At 44.2% G+C, this 12,905-nt stretch overlaps 1 long non-coding RNA gene across 1 annotated transcript; it reads left to right on the top strand.

Annotated features, from left to right (window-relative positions):
* Positions 1-2,768: 2,768 nt before the first annotated feature.
* Positions 2,769-4,107, top strand: LOC140622608 (uncharacterized). The gene is made up of 2 exons (XR_012022294.1): positions 2,769-3,517; positions 3,661-4,107. It is a non-coding gene; the product is annotated as an uncharacterized lncRNA (long non-coding RNA).
* Positions 4,108-12,905: the final 8,798 nt, after the last annotated feature.

Here is a 12,905-nt window from a genome sequence, read left to right on the forward strand (position 1 = left end):
CAGGCTCCATGCAGGGAGCCCGACATGGGACTCAATCCCAGGACTCCAGGATCATGCCCTGAGCCGAGGGGCTGCTTAACCACTGAGCCACCCAGGCGTCCCAGAATTATTATTTTAAAGCAAATGCTATATGGTCAAAAGGGAGAAGTATGCACATAGGAATACACATAGAGGATTATTCTGAATTAAAAAAGGTCTCAGAGAGAGAGAGAGAGAGAGAGAGAGAGAGAGCGCCTATTCTCATTTAGATCTTGTTCTAGCTCTTATCTATGTTCAAACTGTTGGCCTTTCTCCATGGCCAGAGCTTTCCCTGAGCACACAAAAGCCCCAGGAAGACTGATCCAGCTGTGAGTGCCCAGCATGGAGCCCACTATGGGACTTGAACCCAAGACCCCCAGATCAAGACCTGAGCTGAGTTCGAGAGTTGGATGCTTATCCAACTGAGCCATTCAGGTGCCCCTTATCTGGATTTTTAAAAAAAGATATTAAATATTAATACCTGTCAAATAAGACACACAGAGAGAGAGTGAGAGAGCGAGCTCACAAGAAGGGGGAAGCACTAGGCAGAGCGAGAGGGAAAAGCAGACCTGACCATGTTGTTTGTCTTTAGGGATCCCAGATACTTCTACTGTCATTTTTAGTTGGGTTAAAGAAAAAAGCCTTCTCCCTGTTTGTCTTTTAGATTCTCTTGTCTAAGCTGTTCTGGCAGTTCCTCTGTTCCACCCTCAAGGCTGGTGACTCACACGACTCAGGTGGGGCTCATGGCCCTCAGTCCTGGCCATTCACTGCTGCAATCCCTTTTTTTAGCTGCAACCACTCGGTTGGGGTGAGGAAGTGGAAAATGGACTCCATAAGGCCACAGTGTTACCTTTTATAATACTTTAAATGAGAATATAATTGGTTCCCAATGCCAGAAAGGGCATCTTTCTCTACAAGGAGATGTGTGCATGTGCTCATCTCTGTTGTAATGGCCTCAGGACAGCAATTTGGCACCATGCAAGAGTAGAAGTATGCAGAAGATGTGTTCAGCCCAGCACTGTCTCTTCCTGAGGTCCCTGGGAGTAGAGGAACTTATCCTGAACCATATTCCTTTCCGACAGGAAGTTTCTGGGCTTTTCCCATTCCTATTATCCAGAGGTGGCCTATGTCCCTCTCAGTCTTTGGTTCTAACACTGACGTTCCTCCCACCAGCATTATCCTGGGGTCTCCTGACCCTTGAGTGAGGCCACATTGGACATCCTGTAGATTTAGGTTATGTTCAATCTATCACGGGTCCCAGATTCAACCTGATTCCAATTCTACGTTTCTAGGGGTTTAAAATTAATCCTGCCTTTCTATCACAGGAGCAGAGATTTTTCTAGGACCATCTGGACTCCCTGGAGTTGCTGCCAATAGGACAGCAGGGGAACTCCAGCCCAACCCAGGTTGATTGGCCCTAGGATATCAGTGTGCTATCCTGTGATGTCTTCCACTCACCAGGTCAGTGAGCCACAGGCTCTTCCTTGGGTTTCTGAGTCCTTACAGTGGAGCTGTTTGGTTCCTCCAGGAGCACAGGAGGAAAACAGTGAGGAGGAGGAGTGGGGAGAGAAAGACTCATGCAGAAGAGGGAGCGGAAGTGAGTGATGCTGAGGGAGGAGAAAAAGGCAAACAGCAACAGCAGCGGAAGCACAAAAAAATTGGGAATGTGAGGACAGGACGGAAAGGCAGAAGGGCAGAGTTCTGCTCATAACAATATTAATCTGAATTCCGGGGTAACATTTTATAGTGACCCATGAAATATGCTTAGGAAATAAGGAAGGAAGCTTGCAGTTCTAATCTATGATAAAGCCCAGTGTTTCCATGGTCCCCAGCTCTGGAAAGAGCTATGGGCTAACTTCCCGGGTTTCTTCTGCAACATGCCTGGGAGTTCAGAACTGGGGAGATTAGCCAAGCCAAGAGGCATTCTTTGCTGCACTCTTGTACCCCCATATAGGCAGAGGGTCCCCTGTATCACCAAGGTGGAGATGTCAATAGGTCTCTGAAGACAGTTCACTTTATCTCTTTCTTTCTTGAAATTTTCCACTCATTCTGCTTTGTGTCCTCTTTTGTGGACACTCTCGACTCAAGAACACTTTCTCTGGCCTTTTCACTAGAATGCTGCAAAGATCAGATCAGCTCTCATAAAATGTTTTGCATATCGCAAATTACAACACAAGTATTGCAATTAGGACCAAGTTGGTTTCCCTACACATAAGCTTCCAATCCCTCATTCTGATCGTCAGGAAGGGTGCTATTGGTATGTTTTCAGAATTTCACTATCTCCCAAGTCAGCAAGAAATGTTAATGAGAACTTTGAACCACTAGTGGATCACTGGGGTTGACATGAAGTCTCTCTTCTCAGTTGGCCTTGTTTTTGGCTCTAGGACAATGGTCCACCTTGCATCTTTACAACTCACAGCTTTGCTCTCCATTCAGGTAAGCAGGTATTCATTCTAGGGCCAAATTCCCCAAGAGCTACGGATTCAGACTCTGCATACCCATTTAGAGTAAGTCTGCTTGGGCCCAGAACATCTGGACTCCATGTAAATTTTGAGTGTGTGTATATGTGTGTTAGGGTCATGAACATGAAACTTCTACAGAAATAAACGATGGAGTAGCAAGGATGGCTTTCCATATAATTGTAGTGAAATTACTCTAAACCAGCAGGACAGTAGAACAAAGTAACAGAGAAAAGAAGAGCTGATTTCTGGTAGAAATGTAAAGTCAAAATCTATGTAGTTAATAGGGAAAATTAAGAGGGAATTCAATCTGATGTTAACACCCAAAAAGAGAGTTTTGGCCTGTCCGGCAGCAAAAGTAACAGGGGAAAGACAGCCTTTTGTAATCTGCATGTCTCAGTGTTCAGGACAATATAGAATCTTCTGGAAAAGACATGAAGTTTGAACGGCATGATCACAAGTCATCCTCAGTCTGTGAGGATGCATAACATCTATCTCTGATTAGAAACAATTAGTAATTAGAACACTGCCTTCTCTTCCATTTCGAGCCAGTATTTGCTGGTAGGGGAGGAGCCCCAGGACTGTGGCTGGATAACCAGGGTGAGTTGTTAACGGAGTGGTCTTGACGGTCTAAACCGGGTCAGCTTTAGTGTCAGGCGCCGGCGATCTTTCCTGACCTGAGCCTTCACGAGGTACAGTTAGAGGAGCTGTAGGCTTCCCGTCCCAGCAAAGGACTAGATGTTGCCACTCGTCAGTCTCGCGTCGGTCCACCAAGAACCGAGTAGGTCCGACGTACCCATGAGCCCCTTGGACCCGGCCCGCGGGAGTCCCTGCGGCCCGCGGTTTAGCGCTTCCCCCTCGCGCCGAGGAGTTCGTCTCCGCTCGGTGTCCGCCGGGAGGAGCCGGGGAGCGCGGCCGCCCCAGAGCTGCGGCGGGGCCGAGGGGCTGAGGGGGCTGAGGGGGCTGAGGGGCTGAGGGGGCGCCCGGCCCCTGGGGCTCGTACCGCGTCTCCACTCCCTCCCCCGCCAGCGAGCGCTGAGGTGAGCCTCAAGGTAGCTCCCAGAGCGGGGGGAGGGGAGCGGGGAGGGAGACAGCGTCTCAAAGGCACTTCCAAAACGAAAATGATTTCTGTGGCACATGGTGCTACCGAGGGAGAGGTGATGACAGCCTCCTCCCATTTCAGGAACAGTTCCCAGAGTTGTCCGTGGGCGGACTCACATGACACATCCTCAAACCCGGTTCCCTTCTGCGCTCTGTTTGCTCCTCGTTCGCGGCTCGGGAACAAGGGCCCTCTCGGCCGTGGTAGCTGAGCGGGAGTCCCGCCCGGTGGCGCCGCTGGACATCCGGGCTGCCGGCCTTGTGGTGTGCTTGTGCCGCTGTTGATCCTGCCCAGCCGTGAGACCTCATCAAGCTAGCTCAGCCCGCGCAGGTGACCTGGAATCTCGAATGGTGGGAAGGCCCGTACGTCAGGGGAATGATTATGAAGAAGTCGCTGGCTCTTCACAGCGTTTGGATGTGAAAAAACACTTACGCACGTTGCTGGAGGAAGTAATGGCAACAATGCAAATTTGCCTGGAAACTCTTTTGAATCCAGTTTGCCTTTCTGTGAAATAAAATTTGGGTTGTGGCATTTTTTGATTGATGTCTCTATATGAGGAGGTTTTCTGGCTTTTTCGTGTTGCTGCTTTTCTGTTCTCACTGCTGTGAGAATCTTTGCCAACACACCACTGACATTTGAGGAAGAGAATAGAGACAGTTTGGCTTCTTGTAAAGTCTTCTGTTTCCTTGGTGATGTAAATAATTATGGAACATATAAAAAGTTTTTAGCAAATTGAGATTTGGTTTTGAAAAAGCAGGTTTAGTTACCTATGATAAGGGCTACAGGAAGAATCTCAGCAAGAAATTCTCTTTTCCTGTTTGACTCACTTCAAATTAGAAAATCTTCCCTGAAAGACAGGGCCTACGGAGACCCCCGTTCTCATGGCGATATCAAATGTGCACTTTCCGGGATTCAGGAAAACCACCCAGGTGTGGGGGTGGCTTCAGGCCCCAGCTCTGACAGGACAGTTTCCTGTCATCTTCAGCTTTACTGGGGGACTCCTGTCCCAAGGGCAGACCCAGGCCCAGGAACTCGAAAGGAGAGGCTGAATCACCCACAACTGAGTGAGGAATTACACAAATCGTGGTTGTGGAATCTTCACGGGGTAAGGTTCTGTTTTGCAGGAGAAAATAAGCACCTACTGCTCAGAGGTCTGACTTTAACAGCGCCCTCAGTAGCAAATTTTTCACCCTGGCTCTTGTAAACTTTCTTATTTTCTTCAAGTCCCCAATTTCCCTTTTTCCTTCCTTCCTCACCGCTTCCTCTTTTAATCTTGGCGAACTGCCCTCCTCCCTCCACACCTCATGGGAAGAAATACAATCTCTGCTATTTATTATCTTAGTCAAGTTGTTAAAGTTACTTCACTCCTCGGTGACTTTTTCTGCACCTGGAAGAGAGGATAACAACAGAACCCACCTTATGAAGTCGCTGTGAGCATGATACACATTAACATATAAGATTTGTTTAGGCCAGTGCAATGGTGACTGCCTAGTAAATGGTAGCTCTTAATATTCCTGAGAAGACAGAGGCCAATGCTGCCCACCCCATCCAAGCTCCACTCCCTACAAAAAAAAGTGCTATTAGGATGCCTGGGTGGCTCGGTGGTTGAGCGGCTGCCTTTGGCTCAGGTCATGATCCTGGGGTCGAGATCAGGTCCCACATCCGGCTCCCTGCAGGGAGCCTGCTTCTCCCTCTGCCTATGTCTCTGCCTCTGTGTGTGTGTCTCTCATGAATAAATAAATAAAATCTTAAAAGAAAAATGTTCTCACTCTCCGTCCTTACCTCAGAGTAAGGAAGAATGTGCCTTCCACCTGTGACTGGAGTCCGTCGTTTCCTATCTCCTCAAAGGGACTTGTTGAGTGAATTCTTTTCTCCCTCACATTTTATTTTATTTTTTAAAAGATTTTATTTATTTATTCATGAGAGACACAGAGACACAGGGACTTGATATGGGACTTGAGCCCAGGACCCTGGGATCACGACCTGAGCCAAGGGCAGATGCTCAACCACTGAGCCACCCAGGCACCCCTCTCCCTCACATCTTAAATGGATTCCTTTTTCCTTGCCTCAACTTTCTCTTTCTCAGACAGGCTCAGGTCTCTCCTACTTTGAAAAAGGGCTCCCTCTGACCCCACTCTCCTTAAGCTGCAGTCCCCTTTTTCCTCCTCCTTTCACTGACAAATCCGGTATGCCTCCATGTCTTCCTGACACATCCTCTTCTTCTTCCTCCACCATCTGGCTCCTTCTACACCCACTCTCACATGGCTATGTCGTTGGTCACTCATGTCCAGACTCAAGAGGACTACTCTCGATTTCCATCCTCTTGCTCCTTTGCAGTGGTCAGTATTGCTGACCATCATCTGCTCTGAGGAATTGTCTCTTCTCTTGGCCTGTGTGCAAGTCTGTTGTGCTGCTGCTTTTCCTCCCCTGTGGCCTCACTGTCTGATGCCTTTTACACGTTCCATTTCTGTCTTTAGGCTCCTCAGCGTGGACTTGGGGAGAGGATCAACGTGCAACCTCTTGATCTGTCTCTATACTCTTACTCTTTGATCATGATCATAGTCTCATGCCTTACAATTATTTCTCTAAGTATAGCTCCTTCATCATTCTTGGTATTTTGTAGTCTCCTCGTGCATCATGCTTACTCTCACTGTGTTTTGGCCAGGCTGAACTTCTTTTAGTTTCTTGAAATTACCGTGACCCCTTTGATGTAGGATTTTTGATATTGGTGGCATTTAACTTGTGCTCATCTTTATCCTTATTGTAATCTCTTTCTCTTTTTAATACTGAGATGTAATTCACATACCATAACATTCACTCTTTCAAAGTATACAATTCAGTGGATTTCAATGTATTCATACAGTTGTGCAATCATCATCAGTATTTCATCTCAGAACATTTTCATCACCTCAAAAGAAACTCTATGCCCATTAACAGGCACTCCCTCTCCTCCTTCCCTCTTGGCAATCACTAATCTGCTTTCTGTCTCTGTGCTATAGGCTTTTATACATACTATTCCTTTGCTTAGAACCTGTTCCCTCCCACCCCTAGTCAACTTCTTTCTTCAGGAATCAGTGCTAACTTCCTTGAGCAGGTCAATTCCTCCTGCTATATACATTTCATAGCAATATGTACCTCTTTGCAATATTTATTATAAATTGCAATTTTATATTTATTTAAATCATTCTTTGATTTATGTCGGTTACCTTAATAAGTCTTATGAAGGCAAAAACTATATTTTTGGGGGGAGGGGAAGGAGAGACATTCAAAATGAATAAAATTCTGTATCTCCATTTATAGCACTGTTTTGCTCGAATGTAATAGCATATGGCTAAGACAAAAATCTTTATTTTTCTCCTCATACCAATTCCTCCTTCATACTTAGCCATTTAATAATGCTTCCTCATTCTCTAAGGTACACAGGATCAGTTTCTTGAAGATACTTGATTCCTTCTCTCTCTCTTTTTTTTTTTTAATTTTTATTTATTTATGATAGTCACACAGAGAGAGAGAGAGGCAGAGACACAGGCAGAGGGAGAAGCAGGCTCCATGCACCGGGAGCCCGATGTGGGATTTGATCCCGGGTCTCCAGGATCGTGCCCTGGGCCAAAGGCAGGCGCTAAACCGCTGTGCCACCCAGGGATCCCCCTTCTCTCTCTTTTCTCCAACGTTCAAGACCCTTCAAATTCTCAAGTCCTCTGGATTCTTTTGTAGATCCTTCATGCTCAGTAAACAGTTACTGATTATGACTGAATTTTAGAAATATCTGTAGTGAAGGAAATGATTGCAGCCATGACATTAGAAGAGCCTTTAGAGACTTCCAAAGGGGTGTGAGAAAGAGGGAGAGAAAAGCAGGTAATGGAGGATGGCAGTGGATGGAGACTCAAGAGACACCTATACCATAGAAGACTGGAAAAGATGAGTAAAATAATGACAAGACCAAAAGGAGCTCCTGGCTAATGTATAATAATTCATTCATCATGTGCTGAGTGTTTATTACCTGCCCAGTACTTAGATTATGGTGACATAAAAATGAATCAGAGGTTGTCTCTTTCTTGAAGGAAGTTAGAGCCTAGTAGAAAAACACGTAAACAAAAACTTACACCAGGATGTAGTATTTTTTTTAAAGATTATTTATTTATTTATTCATGAGACACACACACACACAGAGAGAGAGAGAGAGAGAGAGAGATTGAGAGAGAGGCAGAGACACAGGCAGAAGGAGAAGCAGGCTCCATGCAGGGAGCCTGATGGGAGACTTGGTCCCGGGTTCCCAGGATCACACCCTGGGCTGAAGGCAGCGCTAAACCGCTGAGCCACCTGGGCTGCCCTGTAGTCAGTATTATAATAGAAGTATTCACAAAATATTCTTTGAGCAAGAGTAGGTGGTGACTAAGATTCTCTCGCACATGGATGGGTAAAGGTGGGTTTCACAGAATGACTGGGACTTTGGCAGCCTGAGATCAGGAGTGATGAGCCAGGAAGACAGAACAACCCAAAGAAGCCTGGGCCCATATGGAACTGCAAATCATTTTGTTTAACTTTATTTTTTATTTTTTTTTAAATTTTTATTTATTTATGATAGGCACACAGTGAGAGAGAGAGAGAGAGGCAGAGACACAGGCAGAGGGAGAAGCAGGCTCCATGCACCGGGAGCCTGACGTGGGATTTGATCCTGGGTCTCCAGGATCGCGCCCTGGGCCAAAGGCAGGCGCTAAACCGCTGCGCCACCCAGGGATCCCGTTGTTTAACTTTAGTGTAAAGGGTGGGAAAGGAATATACTGGAAATTCAGGCTGGGGCTCCCTTGTGAAGAGTCTCCAAGCAAGCTGAGGATCTGTCTTTATATTCTAGTTAATAGAGTCACCAAAGTTATTTTGTTGTTGTTGTTGTTTTTTAAAGTTTTTTTTGGGGGATCCCTGGGTGGCGCAGCGGTTTGGCGCCTGCCTTTGGCCCAGGGCGCGATCCTGGAGACCCGGGATCAAATCCCACATCGGGCTCCCGGTGCATGGAGCCTGCTTCTCCCTCTGCTTGTGTCTCTGCCTCTCTCTCTCTGTGACTATCATAAATAAATAAAAAAAGAATTAAAAAAAAAGTTTTTTTTTTATATAACTTCATTAGGTATAAAATAAATACATTATAATTTGTAGATTTCAAGTCTATGGTTCCAAAAATTTGATAAATGTTTATATCCTTATAACTGCTACCCCAATCAAGATATAGAACATTTCCATCATTCCTGAAAATCCACCTGTGTTTTACAATTGATCCTACCTCTTCCGCAAGGCAACTGTTGATATGATTTTTCTATTTCTATCTGTTTTGGTTATTTATTGATGTGTAAAACATCCCCAAACCTAGTGACTTAAAACAATAAAAATCCTTTATTGGCTAACTGATGTTGCAACTTAGGGTTTTGTGGAATCAATTTGTCTCTGCTTTCTGTGACATCAGCTAAGATAGTCTGAATGAGGCTGGAGAATCCACTTCCAAGATGCCTCACTCACATGCTGGCAAGTTGGGATTGGCCCTTGGCTGGGAGTGCAGCTAGAACTGCCCCTAAGAGACTTTGTTTTTCTTCCTCATGATGTTTGGACTTCCTCACAGCATGGGTTCCAAGAAGGGGGAAGTAGAAGCTGCTAGTCCTTTTAAAGGCTGGACCCCAAACTGGTACAGCATCATTCCTGCCATATTCTATAGGTCAAAGCAGTCATGGGGCACCTGGGTGGCTCAGTCAGTTAAGCCACTGACTCTTGGTTTCAGCTCAGGTCATGATCTCAGGGTTATGAGATTGAGCCCCATGTTGGGCTCTGTGCTGAGATGGAGCTTTTTTAAGATGTTTTCTCTCCCTCCCACTCGTGTTCTCTCTTTCTCCCTCTCTCTTTCTCTCAAAAAAAAAAAAAAAAAAAAAAAAAAAAGGGATCCCTGGGTGGCGCAGCGGTTTAGCGCCTGCCTTTGGCCCAGGGCGCGATCCTGGAGACCCGGGATCGAATCCCACGTCGGGCTCCCGGTGCATGGAGCCTGCTTCTCCCTCTGCCTATGTCTCTTCCTCTCTCTCTCTCTCTCTCTCTCTCTCTCTCTGTGTGACTATCATAAATAAATTTTAAAAATTAAAAAAAAAAAAAAGAAGCAGTCACAAAGCCAGCCCAAATTCAAAGAGGTGGAGAAATCAATCTCACTTTTCAGTGAGGATAATGGCAAGAATTTGGGCCATCTTTATACTAGCATATCATAGATTAGTTTTGTTGGTTCTAGAATGTCATATAAACAGAATCATACAGTGTGGATTGTCATATATCTGGCTTCTTTTGTTCAACATGTGTTTTGAGGTTCTACCATGTTGTATATTTCAGTAGTTCACTCTTTTTTATTGTTGAGTAATAGTTCATTGATAAGCAATCAGTTTATCCATTTTTCTGTTGATAGACACTTGGGTTATTTCTAGTTTTTGTTTGTTATGAATAAAGTTGGTATAAAAATTCTCAGACATTTCTTTTGAAGATATATGTTTTCATTTCTCTTGAGTAATACCTAGAAGTTGAATTTCTGGGTCATAGAGTAGATATATGTTAAAAAATTTTTATTTAGTTTTTTTAAAGCAACCTTTAGGTCCAATGTGGGGGTTAAACTCATGACCCCAAGATTAAGGGCTACATGCTCTACCAACTGAGCCAGTCAGGCACCCTGGTATATGTTAAAATTTAAGAAGTTGTCAAACTAGTTTCCAAAGGATTGTACCATTTTATACTGCCAGCAGCAGTGTATGAGAGTTTCAGTTGCTCCAAATCCAGTCAACACTTATTGTCAAGTCTTTCTAATTTTAGACATTCTGGGGAGTATGAGCAGCGTCTCTTGTCATCTTAATTTGTACTTCAATGATAATCGTATTTTGCATAATAATAGTGCTTATTAGCCATTTATAGATTTTTTTGTTAAGTGTCAGTTTAAGGCTTTTGCCCATCTTTTTTTTTTTTTTTTAAAGATTTTATTTATTTATTCATGAGAAACACAGAGAGGGGAGAGAGAGAGGCAGAGACACAGGCAGAGGGAGAAGCAGGCCCCATGCAGGGAGCCTGATGTGGGACTTGATCCCGGGTCTCCAGGATCACGCCCTGGGCTGAAGGCGGTGCTAAACCGCTGAGGCACCCGGGCTGCCTGGCTTTTGCCCATCTAAAACAATATTGTGTTGCTCTTCTTGTTATTATTGAGTTATGAGGGGTTCTTTGTATGTTCCAAAGATTTGTCCTTCGTAGGATGTCTGTTTTGTGACTACATATTAATGGATTGGAAGACCATATAATTAAGGTATTACTTATTGTTGAATAAGGTATTTAATGATTGATCTATGCAGCCAATTCAATTCCAATTAAAATACTGGGGGGACAGGGTTTCTTAGAAATTGACCAGCAGATTCTAAAATGTATGTGAAAATACAAAGGAACTAAAACAGTCAAAACAATTTTGAAAAGGGGGCCTGGCTGGCTCAGTTGATAGAGCATCTGACTCTTTTTTTTTTTTTTTTTTAAAGATTTTATTTATTTATTTATGAAAGACAGGGAGAGAGGCAGAGGGAGAAGCAGGCTCCATGCAGGGAGCCCAAAGTGGGACTCGATCCCCGGTCTCCAGGATCACGGCCTGAGCCAAAGGCAGGCGCCAAACCAACCCCTGAGCCACCCAAGGATCCCCGCATCTGACTCTTAATATTGGGGTTGTGAGTTTGAGCCTTGCATTGGGTGTAAAGATTACTTAAGAAAAGTCATTTTGAGGGATCCCTGGGTGGCGCAGCAGTTTAGCGCCTGCCTTTGGCCCAGGGCGTGAACCTGGAGACCTGGGATCGAGTCCCACGTCGGGCTCCCGGTGCATGGAGTCTGCTTCTCCCTCTGCCTGTGTCTCTGCCTCTCTCTCTATCATAAAAAAAAAAAAAAAAAAAAAAAAAAAAGGCAGCTTAGAAATTAAAAAAAAAAAAAAAAGTCATTTTGACCTCAAGACTGACTATAGAGCCAAGAAATCAAGGCAGCATTGCACTAGTATATGGAAAAATAAACAGGTCAATGAAACAAAATAGCGTAGAAATGAACCCAAACATATGTAGTCAATTAATTTTTGAAAAAGAATGTTGTGGTAGGGTCACCTCCCTCTAAGGTGGCCCTCAATGATTCCTACCTCCTGGTATTCACACCCTTATGTGATGTCCTTTTTTTTTTTTTTTTTTTTTTAAGATTTTATTTATTTATTCATGAGAGACACACAGAGAGAATGGCAGAGACACAGGCAGAGGGAGAAGCAGGCCCCATCCGGGGAGCCCAACGTGGGACTTGATTCCGGCTCTCCAGGATCACACCCTGGGCTGAAGGTGGTGCTAAACCGCTGAGCCACTGAGGCTGCCCTGTGATGTCCTTTTGAGTGAGGGCTGATGGAAAATACCTGTGCCTGGGTGACTCAGTAAGTTCAGCATCTGACTCTTGATTTTGGCTCAGGTCATGATCTCAGGGTCATGAGATGAAGCCAAATGGTGGACTCTGTACTAGACATGGAGCCTGCTTAAGATTTTCTCTCTCTTCCTCTCCTCTGCCCCTCCCTCTCAAAATAAAAAATAAAAAATAAAAAATAAAAAATAAAAATAAATAAATAAATAAATAAATTAATTAATTAAAACAGAAAGTAACAAGTGTTGGCAAGGAAATGGAGATATTGAAACCCTTTGCATTGTTGGTAGAAGTGCAAAAATGGTGCAGCCGCTATGGAAAATAGTATGGCAGTTCCTAAAAAACTAAAAATATATTACCATATAATCCAGCAATTCCACTTCTGAATATATACTTAAAAGAATTGAAAGCAGAATCTTGAGGAAATATTTGTACACCCCAATTCATAGCAGCATTCTTCAGAATAGTCAAAAGATAGAGCCCAAATGTTCATAGACAGGTGAATGGATAAGCAAAATATGGTATATACATACAATAGAATATTATTCAGCTTTAAAAAAGAAGGAAAATATGACACCTGTTACAACACAGATGAATCTTGAGGATATTACGGTACATGAAATAAGCCTAAGCCAGCCACAAAAAAACAAATCCTTTAAGTTTCTACTTAGACGAAGTATCTAGAGTAGTCAAATTCATAGAGACGGAAAGTAATAGGTGGATTCCAGGGGCTGGGGGAAGAGAGTAAAGGGGAGTTGTCATATAAAGATGTGGGGCTCAATCCTAGGACTCCAAGATCGTGACCTGAGCCAAAGTCAGATGCTTAACTTACTGAGCCACCTGGGCACCCTCTTTGCCCATTTCTTAATCAAGCTTTTATTGCTGTTGTTGAATTGTAAGAGTTC

This window comes from Canis lupus, chromosome 32, assembly GCF_048164855.1.
Source record: "Canis lupus baileyi chromosome 32, mCanLup2.hap1, whole genome shotgun sequence".
Lineage (NCBI taxonomy): Eukaryota > Metazoa > Chordata > Mammalia > Carnivora > Canidae > Canis > Canis lupus.